A 19,823-nucleotide genomic window follows, 5' to 3' on the forward strand; every position below is an offset into this window, starting at 1 on the left:
TAGAAACTCTGAAGTCTGATGATTAAAAATTTGCATTGAGTTATTCTCAGAAAAGAAGAATTTTAAGTGATCTGGTTAAACAACTCCAAGTACTCCGTTGAACAGGAACAGGTTTGCTCCCAAGAGTTGTTGCAGTAAGACTGAGCACTCTTGGCACAGACAGTGCCTTTGCTGGGCAGAAATGAAACCCTGCAGATACCAGTTCTTCCAGTGCTGTAAATTTACCAGTGTGTCTCATGGCTAAGAGGAGTGAAAACCTCTAAGCAAAAGGCTGATGGAGAGGGGAAAGGGCACTGTTCCAGCCTCTGCTGCAAACCACATCAGCAATCCTACACTGCACTTGGTGGAACACTGAAGTGGTAAAGCCTTGTCTGGATTTAACTTCAGGATGCAGAGATGCAAATGTTCTTCCATGTTCTCCCAGGGTCCTGGGGGAGAATTAAATTAAGGTTCTTTTCCATTAGGGGAACAAGGGCATAGTATTTCCTTTTTTTCAGATCTCCCATATATTATGTTTGTTGTTTTCATGCATGGGGGCATAATAATGTTGATATTCAAAGTATTCCTGACTAAATCTTGTTTGTTCATATGAATACAACAGGTCATGTTTCTCAAAACTATTTTTCAAGGTCCAACAAATATAGGCAGCTGTCATAATAGACACTCAGATCACTTAGTTGACATTCTCAGGAACTGCAGGAGGCAAACAAACTTGTACCAAAACCTGCTGAGATAGGTAGGGTCCCAGATTCAATGGAAATGGTGTTTACCACTCATACTCAGGAATGGAAACAGTGAAAATAGGAAGGAAACAAGAAAGGCCACCAGGGCACACATAAAGAGCTCTCACTCTGACTCTGTTTTGAAGAGCTGTCCAGTGTAGTTTATAATGTTTATATAAACAAGCAAATTTATTCTCAGATATGTGTGATAGATTGGAAATACCTATACTTTGAAATAAATATTTTAGCCCTAGTTTATCAGAGGTCTTTCTCTGCATTTGCTTTTCTTCCTTATCCTTTTCACCCCATACCTTTGAATATGTTGGCTGATTTTACCTATTTTGGAAATGACTAGAAATCTTGAGATAAATATGTTTATTTTGTTGTTTTTATTCCAGTTTATTTTATTTTTGTGAGATGGAAGATAGACCATGAGTGCCTCCACTGAAACCAATATTGGAAAGTTGCTTTATTTGACATGAGAGAATATATATATGAAGTGAGACCCTGGAAATCAGCCTGTATTATATCACTGCTCACAGACTTATTTCTAACACTTTGCTGTTGTAGGTGGATGGGTTGAACTTCTGGGGTAGTGGAGTTCATGACTCTTCAGATGATATTTGCATTCATTTAATTAAGTTATTTTGCAGTCAACCCCATGACTTTGGATTTCAGTGGTCGAATAGTTAATAGCATGTATGCTTAGACACTCTAATTTATAATTTGGCTGTGCATAGAGAGAACTAGGGGATGCATGCTCAGATTCTTTAATAATAAATGTATTGGCTCTGATACACAATTCCTATTAGAAATCAGATTAGGAAAAAGCTGGATGTTCTTGTTTTTAAAGTTAGGAGTTGTTATGAAAAATCTCTCAATCTAGCATTTAGCATGTATTACTTCAACCCAACAGCATGACTTTAATCAAAATATATTTTGTCCTCTCTTTGGAAGGCAGGAATGATTTAGAAATACATATACAAATATCAGTGCTGCTGGCACTTCAGAGAAGGCTGTCCCTGTGAAGTGCAGGGCTAAGTCTGTGCTGATCTTTGAATAGTGGAAAGTGGTGCTCTTGCCAGCTAGTTTGTGGGTGAATGATTTGCTGTGAACGTTTCAGGGTTTATAATAGTAATATGTGTTTCAGTTAGGCAAATAAAAATATAGATAAACTATCCCAAGTGATTCAATTAAAATAATAAATGAAACCCCCTTAATGCAGATCCTTTGTTCACCTCTGCAGCTGGCATTATTTTGAATACACTGATAGCAGCAGAATCCTGATTCTGGGGAACATCACTGAGGGGCTTGGTCTCCAAATGCAGGTTTCTCTGTTCTGTTTTGACTAGTGGATATCTTAAAGCTTCATTCGGGAATCCATTTCTATCAGGAAAAGAAGTTCTAGTTAAAGACTATCTTTTGGTTGTATTCAATAGTAAGCCAAGTTTTTTTTTGTGCAGGAATCTGTGCAGATTGGCCTTGTATTTCCTGATCTTGCTCTTTGTGTGGGTCTCTGTTTTCTACAGTCACACTTCTATAATCCCTATTCCACATTTAGTGTAGACAGGGCTTTTCTACACAACCGTGCAGTAAAGTGAGCTGTGTGAAATTGCTTCAGTTTCTGCACCTGCACAGAATAAATATTTATGATCCTTCATGGAGATGGGAAGGGCTAATATGCCTTCCATCCCCTAGTGCTCTTACCCAGGCAAATGGAAAACTTCCTCCTATCCAATTATAGATGGAAGAAAATTTAGGTTTTGTGGTGAGGGAAGAACCTTTCTCACTGTCTATTCTCATCTCATAAGTTTTCCTCTGCATTTTGTGCCTTTGGCATCCTCTTGACGTATTTACAATTTTCTGCACAGTTGTGAGCATGAAATGCTAATGTGAAATGAAAGACAGATATGTTGGCAAAAATAGTGTATTTTTGAGGTGAGAACCTAGATCATTATTAGGTGACACCATTCTTTCCTCTCTTGTTCAATGCTAGACACATTCCCTAAGCTGCTGCCTGCAGTAGAGAGGTGGCAGCACATGAAACTTCTTCAGGGGACAGAAGCTGAGAATGCAGAATAGTTGGTATTGTTTAACTGGCAGGAATAAGTGCAGTGTGGTTACTCAGGTGCTTGGGACCCTGGGCTGGCTGGGGCAGGCACAGGAGCAGCCAACTGAGCATGGCTGGAGAGAGGTGCTCCAGCTGGGATACTGCTTCCCTCTTAGCTCAGGGCAACCAGGGTGCAAATGCAGCTAAGTAAATAACAATGAAACCCTTAAATCCTCCATTTAGGGTTGATACTGCTGACCTGTGAATAAATTATAGCCAGAGGTATGAAAAGAATTGAACATGTTAATCTGTGGTTAGAATCTAGAGTGAAAGTCACTTCATTTCATTAATAGTTTCTGATGTGTCTGAACAGTGTTGTTGAAACACTTTACATTTGGCAGAAAAAGCTCCTAAAAAAGTGGCACAATTATTGATGCATACAAACCAATTATCTGTGCAGAACTGTCATCCAAGGACACTACTGAAGCTGTTGTTGCCAAAAAGTTGGTTAAAATCAGTATTGATGGGTTTCCATGTTCAGTGCTCTTTCCCTGCACACACACATTCACAAAGCGTAATGGAGGGTGTACATCTAACTAACAACTGAAAAAATCTCCTGGGCCCTCTCATGGACTGCTCAGCTGAGATTTTCAAAGGAATCCAGTGAAATTTGCACTCAGGATTTGAGTCTAAGGGGTAGCACAGTGCCTAATTCCTTTGACACCTTTTTATATGAGGAAGGGCTTTTATATTTTGGAATTCTTTTGCTGGATTGTTTTCTGTAACTGTTCTGTGCTTGGAACTTGGTCTGCGCCGCTGAGAGCAGCACTACATTGTCAGAAAGAGAGAGGAGTAGAACTAACCAAAACAAATAGTAGATGTATTGGGCAGTAACATCTATCTCTATTTACTCTCATATATTCTTCTGATCTAAACCAAGGCTATCCAATTTTCTAATTGCAAACCAGACTTTCAGGCATTTTAAGCAGGGGGAAAAGTTCTTATTTAAGATTAAAAGCATCTGTCTGATAAAGGAGGAGATTTGAAAGAATGAGTTTGTTAAAGTTCCAGCTGTTGCTCTTTAAAATAAGCTTCAAGTGTCTCAATGAACTGCAGCCTCAGAGTTCAAGGCAGGACATTTTACTTCCCAATTCTGTTTGCTAGAAATTAGATTTTTTGCCTATGATTTCTTGTCTCAAAACTAAAAGGGAAAAAAGTGTGTTTACAGCACCACCTTTGTGACTCCTTGAGGTGAGGAGTCAGGCTGGTCTCGGGTGGCATTGCTGTCCTCAGGCCATGGTGCAGCTGGAGCTGCCTATCTCACCTGTCCTTTTTCTCTCAAGCCTTGCCACAGGCCAGGGTCCTTAACAAAACTTGAGTCTTCATTATGAGCGTGCTCTATTGCTAATACGTGTATCAAAGTGTGCTGTTTAATCTAAAAACTGGAGTAGTGTTTAACATAATGTGCAATTGCTATGGGGCAGTTAATGACATTTACATATTAAACATCAAAAAGCGATTTTGCCTGCAGCAAAAAGAACTAATCTCAATAATTTCTGGAATGCTCCTGCAATGCTGTGACCCAGCTTTAGTGCAGTGATAATGACATTAACAACAGGATCTGGGTCCTGGAAGCTGGCAAGATCTACAAAACATTATCACTTTCACCTTTGAACTTTGGTATTAGTAGAAAATATTATTTTATTCCATAGATGTTTACTGTCTATTCCCCTGGATGGTGCTGGGAGCATCAGTCCCATGGTGCTGTAGAATTTATTGTTCCCAAATGCTGCACCTCCACTTGTATTCAACTCGTGCTTCATCAACCCTCCCTAAATGCTCACACAGAGCAAGGGATGAAATGGTTGTGAGGAGTTTAGAAGCCCAGAAAAGGACTCACTGACATGACAGGCTCAACTCACTGTGTTTTCTGAAGCTATTGGCAGTGGTTTAAAAAGAAATCAGGAGCATTCAGCTGCCAGAGATATTCCACATTTCCCACCTGTCTGTGCTTATCAGTGGGTACAGCTCCTGACCTCAGTGGCTGATTTCTTGTGCATTTGGGTATTTTGGTGAGAAGCAATGCTCTCTGCCTAATCCCAATACCATTTAATTCCCCCCTCAAGGCCCATCAAGTTTTAGGAGCCTGTAAGACTCACTCCAGCACTGATAATTAACTGCCTGAAACTTGACATAGCCTTAAATTTTAAAACAGATTTGATAACATTTGTAAACAACAGTTAGCAGGAAAAAAGGTAAAATTGTATGTGTCATTCTGTTTTCTACCATACACAATTTGCAGTTCAAAGTGAATATATTTAAATGAACTCCCCTGCAGCTACTGTTTACAGTAGCCTTCAAAGAATGATGAAAGCTTTTAAATAATGTAGAATATTACATGACTTGTTTTTCAAAACACATGCACTGAGTGTTTCAGAGTGAAAAGTCTGTGTTTCAGATTAGATGGATTGCAGACAGCTGCTGTGTTTACTGGATGTTACAGATGGAATGGAAAATAAATGAAGGGAGGAGACTGAGGAAATGAAGGATTCTTAAGAATGCCTTTTGTCTGAACAACAGTAACTTAAAGGTGGATTAGATTATCTCATACATCACCTTGATAGCTAAGGAAATCTCACTCTCTCTTAAAAAAAAATAGATCTCTACTGTGTTATAAGTGTATTTTCTGGGGAGGGGCTGTGCTGCTGCTTGTATTCTCTTCCCCAGCTTCTACTTCAGTTGCTGCCTATGCACCAGCATTTCTTGTCTATGCTCCTTTATCGAGGAAAGTCTAAGGTGTCAATGTGATGAGGTTATTTCAGAGTTTAGGATGCAGATGGATATTTCTCCATTAAATTATACATTTGAGTCTTTTTAGCCAGGAATTCCTTCTCTTGATGCATTTGTAATGAATTAACTGCTGCTTTTGTGTGTGCATCGTGACAAGGTGCAAGATAAGCAGTGAGAAGACTGACCTGGCTTCATGCTGATGGCTCATTAGCCTCCTATCTATCCACCTGGTTTTGGATGTGTGTTGCATTTTAAACTAAGCCTTAGGCTGTCAAAATTGCACAGCTTACACTGTGAAAGAGTGCTTAACTTTAACATACAGTATAGCTACAGTATAGACTAGAATTACTGCCTTGTAAAAGCCTGGTTAAAGATGCAATCAGAAATGTAATTACATGTATTTATGGGATAATTAGGATAAAATTTTATTTTACCTTCCCTCAGCCCGAGAAAGAGTTATGCCCTGAGCAGAAAGCTCTGCACCTCACAACTTCTAATTTCTTTTAATAAAAAGCTGTTATTCAAAAGTCGAGGCTTGCTAGTATTCTCTGGATTCAGAATTGAAATTGAGCAGATAATGCTTTCCTCCCTCAAAAGTGAAATTACAGTGAAATAAGTTATTCCATCACTGTATTTTACTTATGATATCTTTATAAATGTGGTGTTTTGCAGAGGCAGAGTAAAAGAAATTAATCTTTAATATTTGTATCACAGGGGGAGTCAATGAGAGGAAAAAAAAAGTAGTTTCTTGCAATAGGAAGTATCATTATTAGAATTTCCTTCCCTTAATTGGGGGGAAAGAAGTCTGATGAATATGCAGAAAATATCAATTTATCATAACATACACATTACAGTAGCTGGAAACAACATTCCTCTGTAATATTTTTCTAAAAATTCAGTTGAGGTTTAGAAATTTGCCCCTTCTCAGCAGGGCAAAATAGCCTCTGTGGAACTCTATTCTCCAATGCTTTCGTTGTTTCCTTATTCCCTAATGTCAGGAAATTGAAGAAAAAAAGAAAGAAAAATAAAATAGAAGCCTTGGGGCACATGACTGTTAATCTGTACAGCTGAGAGGTGACATGTGAGTGAGGAAATGGGCTTTTTCATCTATGAATCATTCTGCTTCTGCACCTTGAAGACTGATGTTTAGTACCAAGCCTCCCCTGATAGTTTATTATGTGAAACTGTACTTCATGACTGAATTTAAGTATCTTTTGTAACCATGCTACTGAATGTGAGCAAGCTGTAGGCTGTGGTTTCACAGCCTGTTCTCTGTTGGGGTGTCTGCACCACCCAGCTTTGCCTCCCAACATCCCTCCAGCCCTCTGAGAATCACTTTATGTCTTTCTAGGCTTGGAATTGCACCATGACAATAATTTGAGAAAGGTTCTGCAAAAACATATCGTAAAGATACTAAAGAAAATAATAATGTGCTCCTTCAGATATTCTCTCTTGGGGTATAGGTTTTATGTTGCCATTAGAGAAGGAGATAAGCCATCATCCCTTGTCCAAGAAATAAAAAAAAAAAAAAATAGTGAACAGAACTTGCCCAAGGAAAAGGCAAGTTGGCTTTCATTGGTTGGCTCCTTCAGTACACTCACCTTTAAAAATAAGCCTAGTATTTAAAATTAAAGATTCCAAAAGTAGTACTGTCTATAATAGTATTTCTATATTATTAAATATATTTCTTATATTCAGATCTTAATGAATTGTGTAAGTAAAGTCAACATGATCCATGTTTATGCATTTAAGTTGTGATGCACTTTCCATAAATTAAGCAAGTGATAGAAGGGAGCATGCACTATTCTGAGGCTGCATGTCTCTGTTCAACTGCTACTTCTTTGTAAAAAAGCAAACATTGAAAGTCATTTTTTCTGTTATACAGCATGTAGTAGCCACAATTTAAGAAATGTTTTCCATCATTTTCGGCTGTTCTACTGAGATGCATAAGTAGTGGGGAAAATAGATCCTTGGGAGTTAAAAATTGAGTAATACAAGATAGATTTGTGTTTAATCTCAATTAAATGTCTTCCTTCCAAAGCAGAAGTTTGAGCCAAGAAAACTTACCTACAAGAAGTCTATTTAATTTTGTAATAATTGTTGATTTGTGTAATATGGTAAAGCTTTAAGCTGGACAATTACACTTGTCCTGGGAGAAATATCAGCAGGGGCAAAAAGCAGGACAGCTTGTGGGAAGCCACAGTGCTGCTTTTTCCTGGCACATCTGGGCTGGAGGATGATGTAAGAAAAAGATGGGCTATAACTTGTGGTGTGGTGGTCATGGGCTCTCCTGCTGCCCCTCCCTGTGCAATGACTCAGCCTGAGGACTGATTATCTGTGGCACTTCATGCTCTTCTACCCACACCTCCCTGTGCCCCCTCCATGGAGGAAAAGGTGTAGAAGTAGGAGAAAAATGGCAATATTTCTCTGTACCCATCAGTGTGCCCATGAAGGATGGATTCTTCTGGGCTTGATGTCGTTCTCCAGAAGACAACTCCAGAAACTGTCAGCAGTGTGAACACCCCAACCTGCTGCCAGTGCCTTGAGAAAGTATGGTGATGTGTGTTTAATTCTGCTGTCAGTGTAATCACCCCCTCGTTAGACTAAACTACATCCCAGAATGATCAGTAAAGAAGTTTGATCCTCTGCTAATGTTTTATATGCTGAATGAGGCATGCTGTCAAAAAGTGTTTCATGCCTCATCTACCACTAAGTGCACTTCCAAGGGCTTTTAAAGGATTGTCTTTCTCATTCATCCCACAGAATGACCCTGAGAATTGATTTCATTATCTAGGCAACTTAGTGCTGTGCCTTGCTCTGGATTAACTGCAACTTTGGAACTGGTAATGTGTTCTTAATTTGAAATAATGTTTTCACCTCCTGGTTTCTGAAGCCAATCAAATGAAAAACAGGAAACTGGCAGAAATCACCAGTGGGAAATGTAGGAATTCTTTGTGCATTAGCATTTTAGAACTACACTGAGATGGACAGTGATGACTGTAACGATATTAATTTGGATTCATCTAAGCATCCAGTCCTTCACAAGTGTAAGCCAGTATAGTGCATAACAGTCAGTCTGAAAACTGTATTTTTAAGGATTTTATCAAATCAGAAGGAAAAAGAGATTACAAATGTCCGTACAGTTCTATCTATGTTTTGACAGCATCTGTAAGAAATTTCTATTAAAATATAATTTAAACTTCTCTTTAACACATCAAATGATCCTTAGAAATTCAAAATTTATATTAATCTTCATCTATTTAGTGAAGCTTGAGTATTCTTTTTTCATTCGAACCAGGTTGTTTCCAGCATTGTCTTTCTCTGAGTGCTCAGTTCCATCCATACCAAAGTTGTGTTATCTTTGTTCTTCTGGGTTTCTTTTGCCATGTCACACTTGACATCAAGACAACAAGGTGAGCAGACAGCATTGGAATTTAGCACCATTGTCTGCAATGTCCTTATGTGGGGTACTGAACAGCTGGACATAGTGGCCTTCTCAGAGGGAAATATGCCACAATTTCTTGCCGTTATATCACTCGGCTACAGAATTTCTTTTTAATTGAAAGCCTAGAGAATTTGAAAGGAAAGAATCATGAAATCTGGGATGACATCACTAATTGCTCTGCAGTCATATGTTATGGGGATTTTGAGAAGTACTTCCTGCAGTCCCATATTGGATCCCAAAGAAAGTTTTGGATGCTGAACAGGGTCAGGTATGGTCTTTTATTGCTCAAGAGGATTGAGGCCAACACAACCTGTTGGGACAAACTCTTTAGATCCAGGAAAAGTTAGATTGAGATGTGTTGTACATTAAGATTAAACAAAAGTAAATTGGTAAAAGATCAAATTAGAATTCTTTAACTCAAAGAGACTCCCAGGCAGAGTCTTACATGTCCTGGTGTCCATTTTCTCACACTGTGCCCATCACCCAAAGGAGCAGAAGGGAAGGTAACCTGAAAAAAGCTCATGCCATTGGGAAATTCCTGGCCATTGCTGACCTAAGCCATGTGACCAGAAACCTACACAGATCAATTAAAAATGGGGTTGGTGGTCATTTTTTAACCACTAGTAGCTCTGTAACTGGAGGCAGAATAACCACAGTGAATATTAAGGGAAAGAAGATGGCAGTTGCTTGACCTGACCTTTGAGCACCTTTGTGCTTTCTAATTTTTGAAGTTTCAGTTAGAGAGGTAAATATGCCACAATTTCTTGCCATTATATCACTAGGCTACAGAATTTCTTTTTAATTGAAAGCCTAGAGAATTTGAAGGGAAAGAATCATCTTGATCATTATAGCAGAACTTCCCTACCAGTTTTATTTTTGCCATCAGCATGCCTGTGGAAAACCAGGTCTTTGGTCTTTCAAGGGCAAAGATAAATTTATGTTTCTTTTGCAAAAGGCCTTCACTGGAAATCTGTCCTGTAGAGAATACTGATTGTAATGAAAGAAAGACCTTTTTATCTTTATTGTCCCTAGCTCAAGAAGATAATCTTATGTCTAAGAAAGTACAAGTCAAAATATATTCATCATATACCTCCAGCATGTATAAAAATTCTTTCAGAAGAGTTTTGCATCCTGAGCAAATCTATGCTGATATGGGATGAGACTGACTTTTGGCAAATATTTGAAGATATCAAAGATTCATAACTTTGGGATTTGAGTTAGTTCTTTATAAAATAAAATTTCATTATATATCAGAGAGTGAGGGAAATATTTAATGGAAAAGGTACTTCTGGGCTTCAGGCTGAATGGACAATATCATCCTTTAAATATTCTACAGATCATGAAGCCAGTTGAGTCTGATGCTCAAAAAAAATGAACATATTTTTCTGTGTAGTGTGATTCTGTGTTTTTGCTACAAACTTCTGTTATGGTCCATTTTGGAATTATTTAAATGTAACCATATAAATGGACTTTTTGAATTGTGAAGTATAAAGATTACTGATGACAGCCCTAGATCTATGGTGCTTGTCCTTTTCTAATCTGGGTACATTCTATCTGTGTTTTTACAGATTCCTGTTTTAAACCTTTAATGATCTTAAAGGGAGTCCTTAGAGTCAAAACTTTCTTTGGATGCCTAAAAATGGCACCAAGACTCTTGCATGCACCTCATGAATTTATTTGAAACATTGTGCAGCACATTGTCTGTAACCTCTCACTGACAGTGTCTGCTAAACCTTTTCGAGTTTCATGGTAATAGCTTCTTGTTTTTTACAGCAATTTATAAACTGACATGTCAATGAAAAGAAGTGGGAGGCAAAGTCCCTGTTTTGTGACTCCAGCAAAGGGGCAGAACTCTTAGTTCTCTGTCTAATGTGATACATCTTTAATAGCTCTAGTTAAATTATGATCAGGTTGAAAGAGGAGTTCAGCTCTTCAGTGTTAGCAGGGTCATCCCTGTGCACTCCAGGCAGAGAAGTGCATTTCAGTAATGTGTGAACAAATCCCTGTCTTGGTGAAAAGGAAACACTGGCTTTTGTTTCAGAGGCCATGTTAAATATATATTATGATTATATATATAAATGTCTTTTGATTTGCTTGTATTTTCCTAGTTGTCTTTCCTAATGTCATCTTCTGTAAAGTTTTGTTATTCATATAAAACAGATTTCTACAATCCGAGTGTCATGCAAATGTCATCTCACATAGGTTCAAAGTAAGTATATATGTTGAAAAGTATTATTCTACTCTTTGTTTATTAAAATAAAATATTAAAACAGATTATGACTTCCTGAATTCATAGTCTGTAGGGGCATACAGTATGGGTAAATGAAGGTGCTATAGAAGGTAATCTTATCCCCCAATGAGTTGCAGCTGGACCAATTACTAAAGATTAGAAGCAGGCCTGATCTTAACAGGCCACACCTGTAGCCAATAAGAACAAGTGGTATAAAAGAGTGGATTGGGGGGATCTGGAGTTAGATGATTGCTGCAAGGATCAGGAACAGTCCGTGCTTAGAGGAGCTGCCCGTGAGGAACATCGAGGAGGTATGGAGCTCTGGCAAAATGAAATCCTTGCACTATGATGATGTTAGAACTCGTGCTACCTAAGACAACAATAGTCTGTGACAGATGACGAAACAGAACCCAGCTTTCAAGAGTGTGATCACAATTCCTGCTCAGTCACTGTGTTTAAAGAGGCTCAGATGTTGCTTATTCAGCAAATTATCTTTTCTACTTTATAATCAAATATAGAGTTCAGAAAAATCTCTCCTACAGTAAATGATTAATCTCTCTAAAGTATAATCTTGAAAAGCAGCAAAGCAACTTTTAAGTTTATTAGTTATGAGAAAAGCCTTTCCAAATGGGAATGAAGATTTCCCTTTTTTTGTAAAGAGTTTAAAATGGAAGGTTGTTCCCTGGTGTGACATATTTTGAGAAAATACAATTTCATATGAATAGATTATAGTACTTTAAAAAAGTTAATTTATATTATCTGAGCTGGAATTGTTAGGAAATTATGCAGGGAGGGATCTGTCTGGTCCTGCTCATTGGAATCAGTAGTATGGAACTTTTTGGGATGTTTACTAAGCATATTTGGAGAGTCAGTCCACAGGGGTAGGGTAGATTTCCCCATTGCTTAACTGGAAGAGTGCTATCAGAAAATTAGTTTTGTGAGCTTAGTAATACTGGCTTGTGACTCTGACCTTCATTTCATTTGATATGAAAGATGTAAATACTGGAGAAATACTAGAAAAGAATAAAAGAAAAAGAAACACAGAAGACAGAAATCCCCCCAAAAATGAGAGCAACTTCTGTGGGTTTTACCTATCTAAGCAAGATGAGGACAAGTGTGAGGAGTTAAATACTGAAACCAGGCTGCCCAGGTGGAAGGTGGAAATGCTGCAGGTGTTGGGAATTTGAATGGACAAGGTCATGAGCAACCAGACTCAGCCCTGCCCCTGGCCTTGCTTCCATCTCAGGGTTAGGCTGAGATGACTTTCAGAGGCGGCTGTCAACCACAAGGGTACCAAGATTCCATGAAAGCAGGTACCAGTACTGCTGGAAATCTCACCTGCAGTTTGTTTTTGGAGTTTAGTAGCACTAAATGAAGAGACTGCAGTCACCCAAAGCTGCTCACAGTCACTTGGTAGCATGCAGAGCTGTGGTGTGCAATAAGTGCAGCACTCACTGCCACCAGCTGTGTGGGCAGTAACTGGGGTATCAACCAGTGCATCAGGTAACTGTGGGCAGTAACTGGGGTATCAGCCAGAGCATCAGGTAACTGTGGGCAGTAACTGGGGTATCAGCCAGGGCATCAGGTAACTGTGGGCAGTAACTGGGGTATCAGCCAGGGCATCAGGTAACTGTGGGCAGTAACTGGGGTATCAACCAAGAGCATCAGGTAACTGTGGGCAGTAACTGGGGTATCAGCCAGGGCATCAGGTAACTGTGGGCAGTAACTGGGGTATCAACCAAGAGCATCAATGCTCTAAAGATTGGCTGCAGTGAAGTGTCAATGCAATTATCTGTTTGTGACCCACCTGAGCACTCTGCAAGGATCTACATTAAATACTCCTCATTAACTAGAATGCATATCATGATCCAATTCACATTTTCTTAGAGAGTTAGGATTGGAAGTGGCTTGTTTTGCAATTGAATTGCAGCAGCCATTCAATAGAGGTAGAGGTTCATTAGTACTTTACTAATTGGCATCAGTAAGTTTAGGGATCAAGGAAAGAGACTAGAAAGTAATGTATCTGAACTAGTTTCCTGGCCTCATTCCTGCTGCTAGATAATGTTAGACTCTGAAAATGGTGGCACCAAGTGAATAGTGTATAACCACTAGCTGTTAATTGCCAGAGGAGAAATGAGAGAAGTAGTGAATTTTGAAAGTCTTCAGCCTTGCCCTTAAGAAAAGTCAAATCCTGCTGCTGTGAAAGGCAATCTGATGAGTCTCTGTACTGCCATTAAGGAAAAGGAATTGATCAAAGGTTTTAAACAAGGTTTCTCGGGGGTTTTTTGCACCATGGGCAATCACAGCTAACACCTCTTCCTATCCAGTCTTGAAGGCTGTCTGCATTCATGAAGGCATTTATTTTTCAAAGGCAGCTACTAAATAGTTAATCTAGGCAGTCTTTCTAGTGATGCTTGTGCTTAAAAATTTTTTAATTTCTTAGCTGCCAGTAAATTGGAAAGAAAAATAACACTGAAAATCCATGCACTTAAGCTGTTTTCTTTGGTGGTCTCTGAAAGCCCTTGGAGCTGGGCTGGCTGAGCTGTTGGACTGTGGAGGGCAGGCAGTTCCTGCCAGAAGCACAGCACAGTTCTGTCTGTCTTCTTGTCAGGGATGGAAGTGGAATCTGCCACCACACAGTGTGTGCTGCCGGGCAGACATTCCACTCTCTGCAGCACACTGTTAGCTCTGTTACCTCTCATCTCATTTAAAGTGGATTCTTGGCCCCTCCTCTTCCATCTCAAGAGGATTTGTTTGTTATGCAGAATAACATTGACTTGAAAGAGTCTCTGGAGGTCATCAAGTCCAGCCCTTGCTTAAAGCAGAGCAGGGCTAGCTTTAAAATGAAGTCTGGCTCCTCAGGGTCTTGCTTAATGGAGATTGAAAGTCTCCAAAAGCTCTTCTGAGCCTGATGGAGGCACACGGAAAAGAACAATGTCCTACACAGAGAGAGAGGGCATTACCACAAACTGCCTCTGCCAAAAGTCTCATCCAGTCAAGTACTCACTTCTGAAATACTTGGGAGAGAGAACTGCTGGGAGCGAGCTGTGGTGCACTCTAGTGGCTCCAAAGTGGGAGGAATTGTGAACAGTGCTGTGCAGCTGAGTTGCTGGGGCTGGCTCTGGGTCTGTGGGTGATGAGGACGAAAAAGAGCTGAGCTGTATTCGAAGGTTGTGTGAGTGTGACTACAAAGTTTAACAATCTAGACACCCAATGAAAGGCAACTTGGAATTCAGTGACAATGTATCCCTCAAGGAAAGGGACACAGGTCATAGATGGCGCAGAAAACCACTGAAAATAAAAACTGCAAAGGTCAGGAGGATGGGTCTAGCTATGCTGTGGAGAGGAAAGTGCCACCAGTTGATCTGGCTCTCTGGATGTGCCTGGGTGGGGTACAGAGAGTTTAGGGAGTGAGCGACAGCTACCGGAGCTGGAGCTGAAGCAGAAGAATAGATTTCAGGAAAAATTTCTCTGGAAAGTTGTGTTGAAATATACCATGAAGCTAATCAATAATGTCTTCCCCAACTGCTTTAGGCTATTGACACTGTGGAGGTTGGACTGTGAGCTCCTGTCTCTGTTGTGTTTCTTTCCATGTGAGACAGCTCTGATTCAAAGAATTTAGATCTGTAAGAGCACCTCACTTTATATTTTTGTAGACTCTTCTGGGTGCATACTGGCCATATAAGCCAGCAAGTTATCTAGAAATAACAACACAAACCAAACTCTTCTGTGATAAAGTACACTCCCTTTTAAATCTGCGAGGGTGGGATGGCCTGATTTTGCTGGTGCTCTGATTCCCTGTAGTTTACCCCACGTGTTACTTTGCAGGGGGTGGAATTTGGGCGGTGTCAGGAAAAAATGGTAATTTGGAATTAGCAAATCTCAGCCTGTGTTTATGCTTGGAGCAAAAACTGGTCTTGCAAACTTGCTTAGTATAGTGAGCTTAGCAGGTCATGAGTATATAGGGAGTTTCAGGTAAAAGTTATATGTGTCTACCTGTCTTAAAGACCTCTGAATTCACTGGGATAGGGTACTGGGTTTAGAGAAAGTGCAGCTTTTTTCTTCTTGCTGCTCTTGCTGAAAACTCTTGTGCTGCCTGATAGCTGTGCAAATTTCAGCCCAAGTGAGACATTAACCTTGCGCTATCCACTGTATTCCTCAACAACACAGCAACATCCTGGCCCTCACTCATGGCTGAACTGCAGCCAGCAATTACCCAGTTATCACTCACCAGCAGGTTTCATAGTGCTTCTGACATGGAAAACTGGGCCTGTAAGACCAGAAAACGTTCTCATTTGGCTCATGGCTCCCATTATTTTCCAGGTGTTTTTGTCATCCCCATCATGCCAGTGCACATGCAAACCTCCTGAACTTTATTCTGGATCTGTGAGTTGAATGAAGCATGGCTGGTTCTTAGTCAGGGCTATGGGGAGAAAGTTTATGGAATAGCACTGAGCACCATCTGTGCTTGTATGTAAAAGTGCATTAGGGTTTAAAATGTCAACAATAAATTAGGCCAGGTGCTCCAAAATAAAAAGTTTAGTGCTGTTCTCCTGTGAGAAATCTAATTATGATGTTTTACTTGGTGAAATGGTAGATGCTCATGTACAGTGTACTCTCAGCCTTCTCAGTGATGATTTCTTCCTTTTTCCACAGTTTATCATGGAAAGCTAATTTTCATCTATTTGTCTTACAAGTACAACAGTTACCCATCTTGATATTTGCACTGTCTTGTCCCTGTAGTAGGAGATTTTCATGACTTTCCTGTCTGCTCTGCTGCAATCTCTTTTGTGATGGGCAAATTGTCTTCACACGCTCTGTTCCCAAGCAACCCAGCTCCTCTGAGGCTGGGTTTCCCTGTATCCTCAGGGAATGGGTGTTCCCAGAGACAATATTCACTCCATTTGCCTCAGTCTGTGCTGTGCTGGTGAGACAGGAGCTTGGCCATCATGTGACGATGATCTCTTTTGCAGTGATGTGATTTGTTGCAGAAGATAACTGGACATTCTAAGCCAAGTGGGTCTTTGCAAATACTCATTTGAAAAGGGTGTTGGGGCATGTTTGGGTGACATGTTAGCAACTCTTGACAACAGAAAGAAAAGCCACAAAAAGGAGCTAAATGAACAGGTACAGCAGGAACTTGTGGTTGTGTTTTTGTATTCATGGAGATCTATGTAGATAAGTGATTGCATAACAAATAGGAAAAGATACAATAGGACCAGAAGAAAACAGATAATTTTGATAACACTGCTTGGCTTGGCATAATTTTAGTTGTAGTATTGATCAAAAGCAAGAAAATAAAGTTGAGAAGCTTGAAGCCATCTTTGAGTTGTCTTGGAGATTTCACAAAAGGCCAAATAATGTTGGAAGTACAAGAGGGCAAGTTTGGTGTGTTCATTTGGAAATGTTTGGCTAAAGAGAACCTGAAATGGCTGTGACTCAATGGCACAAGGCAGGAGCAGTGTCCCTGCACCTGAAAGCAGCCCTGGTCTCACAGTGTGGTTACATGATCACTGTTTGGATCTGGGCATTGCCAGATGGAGTTCAAGATGAGTTTTCTGCCTGAACACTAGACTGCCTAGTTGTCAGCTTAGGCAAGCTGTGTATCTCATTCAATGTGATGAGTTTTTGGAACAGAATCTTGTAGTAGAAAAGAGACTATGATGAGAGCTGTCAAGTCTTGCTGATTCAGTCTATGACAGGCAGTTTGCAAATGGAAAGGGAGATGAGGTATCCTTATAATTCTATTATGTTCTCCAGCTGAGCTGTGTGACTGAATTCTGAGCTGCTCGAGTCACACTTTGTCCTTTAAAATCAAGCACGGATGAGGAACAGTGCTAGGGTCAAATAAAAGGCCATGGAAATTGTGTTAGGAAGAAAACAAAGTTTTCAAGCCTCAGCAGAAAGTTTTAGAGAAAATAGCAAAAATAAAAAGAGACCTCCAGATGAGTGGTTGACATTCAAATGCATTTTCTTGCTTTCTGAGTGCAATACAGAACCAGTGAAGTATTAAATACTAAAGTCATGGCAAGTCTGTGAGCGTGAGGGGAGCCCTCTGCAGTGCTGTCACCTGTCACAGGCCACACAGAACAAAGGGCCACCTCTGACCAGCAGTAAGAAAGGAAGCTCTGCAGGTGATAAGTAATGGATTTCTTTGCAGAGATTTTGAAACACTACTGACTAAACCTCTGATCATCTCTAGCTGAGCATGGAATTGTGCAGCAACCCCCAACCATACAATGTATAAACTGTACATGAAAATCCCTAAGGCATTTAGCAGAAAGCCTGCTCATTTATTCATTGCAGCAGCTGTCACACCAACCTGTACTTGGTGTGAGTTGCTTGGTTGTTTTGATATTGTTAATGTTTTCTATTTGAGATGTTGTTTGACATTAGCATAAAAGAAACTCACTTCAGTTTTTTCTGCAGGATATAAATTATGTTTAGCTGCAATGAACTTTTTGAGGAACCTGGTGACTTGATGTGAGTTTCTGAAACATGCTGCATGGCTGATGGAAGGTTGAGTATAAAAGTCACATAAAAGGTAAGAGTAATATGATAAATTGTTTTCTACATTTAAAAGAGCCCAAACTTATGCCAAGGTGGTGCCTTTTCAAATAGAATATGTTTATATTCCTGCCCTGTTCTCCCATTCATTTGTGAAACTCCCAGATGGAATAACAGTTGTACATAAGTTTTAAAGTTGAAACTTGCCCCTGTATCCCTCCAAACCCCTCTTATTGCTTAGAAATGTAATTCATGCACCTATAAAAGAGGGGCCTGATGTAACTCTGCTTGAAGTGTGTAGGCTGAAAGCAGTGGCACCCTGAAGGGTGAGTCAAACCAAACTGATCTTTTTGTGTGTTTAATACTGACATACCCTCCCCAGGCACTGGTGGCTGTGCTGTGCTGGAGTACTGCAAGTCAAGGAAGGGGAGTCATGATTTTCATTCAGAAGCTCTTTCATATTGTGTGTATAAAGCATGGGAGAGGATAACATCTCAGCCTCCAGTGGGGTTGATTGTTAGGACTGTCCCAGCATATATTATAAGGTTAAATATCTGAATTAGTGTCAAACATCAAATACTTTAGTTTAGAAACTAATAGTTGTGAAATAAGATAGCAAAAAGCAGATGTCACATTTTATATGGGCAGTGTTGTTTCACATTAGATATCTACATCCACCTACATTCTCCTCCAAATACATAAAGATGAAAAAAGATTGATTAGATGTTTTTCTGAGTACAAGTCTAGCAGCACACTTTCATGCTAACTCTAAGTGCTGCTCCAAGACATTCTCAGAAAACTGTGAAATCTTGGAATATATTACTAAATCACAGTGGTTATGTTTACAGTGTAAATTCCAGTTAACTTGACATTATGCCCTTTTTGACAGTTGGCTGACAATAAAACTTACCTGCGGTTACTTCTGGCACTGCTGTTAGCTGCCTGATACAGTGACCTTTTGGAACACTTGATCAAAGAAGTCCCATTAAGAGTATTAGAGACAACTTCTGCAGCCCCAAACCAAAGCCACCAAAATATAACATTTGTTATTTAAATGCATGATCCTTGTCTCACTTTGGTTTACAGTTTTTAACTTCCTGTGACATAGAGAAACTTTTGCTCTGGTGACAGAACACTCCCTTGACAGAAACCTAATGAAGAAAGATGGGGTTGCAAAATTGCAAACTAAACATGAATAAATTGCCAACTAACTGAAAGTAGTCAACTACCAATTTCTGCATCTAATTCACCAGAGTTTTAAAACTTCTTTAAACCTAATCATGCTTACCTGATTTCTTTTCCATACTTGCTCAGGATTATTAATATTAAATACTCAGCATCAATGGGAATTTAGATATGGAGCAGAAGCTATGTCCCACTGGACTTTGTATCCAAATTTTTAACCAGTGTCTAATAGATTTTATTTCTATTTATTTTTTATGAAACTTTTTATTATTAATAGTGTTCTCAAAATAAGCTAATGAACTGTAATAGATTTGCATAATTATAAAGACTGATAATTTATTCATGGCCATGGCAGACAGAATGAAGGATTGGCATTAATTCTGCCAGCACTTTGCTGAGAATACACACTGCTCTACACTCTGTTTTGGGGCTTTCAGTGGAAAAATAGAGGAAAATTCCACTTAGCAGAAGTGTCCTATTTGAAATGTTTTGTAAAATAGTCCTGAAATAATTCTGAAATTGAAACTATAAACTTGATTTGCAAACTGTTGAAATGTAAGAAATACCATATCCTGTCAGCAGGTATGTTCTGGGTGCTGGTGACCAGGGCAGAAGTAATTTTTTTCACTACTGACATGAATCAAACACTTTTTCACCCCATTCAGAGCAAACTTGTGTGTCTACAGCACTACTGTGAGGATATGAAGGCAAATTCAGCCCACAATGAGCAATGTGTTACCTGAATCTGTACTAACTTTTATGTTCTTGCATCAGTTAATAAGTGGGATTGGGTGTTCCAGAGAGTCAGAACACATGGACATTTCAGGGGCCTTCAGAAAGGGCGTGGATCTAGTGGCACTGAACTGCAAATAATCATGTTTTGCTCCTTTTTTC

The 19,823-nt window shown here is 39.5% G+C and overlaps 1 protein-coding gene across 15 annotated transcripts in view; it reads left to right on the plus strand.

The window, feature by feature from the left end:
- Positions 1–19,823, plus strand: part of CPPED1 (calcineurin like phosphoesterase domain containing 1) — a 439,059-nt gene that overhangs the window by 49,346 nt on the left and 369,890 nt on the right. For 13 of the 15 annotated variants that reach the window (XM_059862184.1, XM_059862182.1, XM_059862188.1 and 10 more), the window contains one exon: positions 17,667–17,781. The exons of the other annotated variants lie outside the window; for them this stretch is intronic. The gene's annotated coding sequence lies outside the window, so the exon portion shown is untranslated. The remainder of the gene's footprint in view (positions 1–17,666; positions 17,782–19,823) is intronic. 15 annotated transcript variants of the gene reach the window in all.

This window comes from Haemorhous mexicanus, chromosome 17 (genome assembly GCF_027477595.1).
Source record: "Haemorhous mexicanus isolate bHaeMex1 chromosome 17, bHaeMex1.pri, whole genome shotgun sequence".
Classification (NCBI taxonomy): Eukaryota; Metazoa; Chordata; class Aves; order Passeriformes; family Fringillidae; genus Haemorhous; species Haemorhous mexicanus.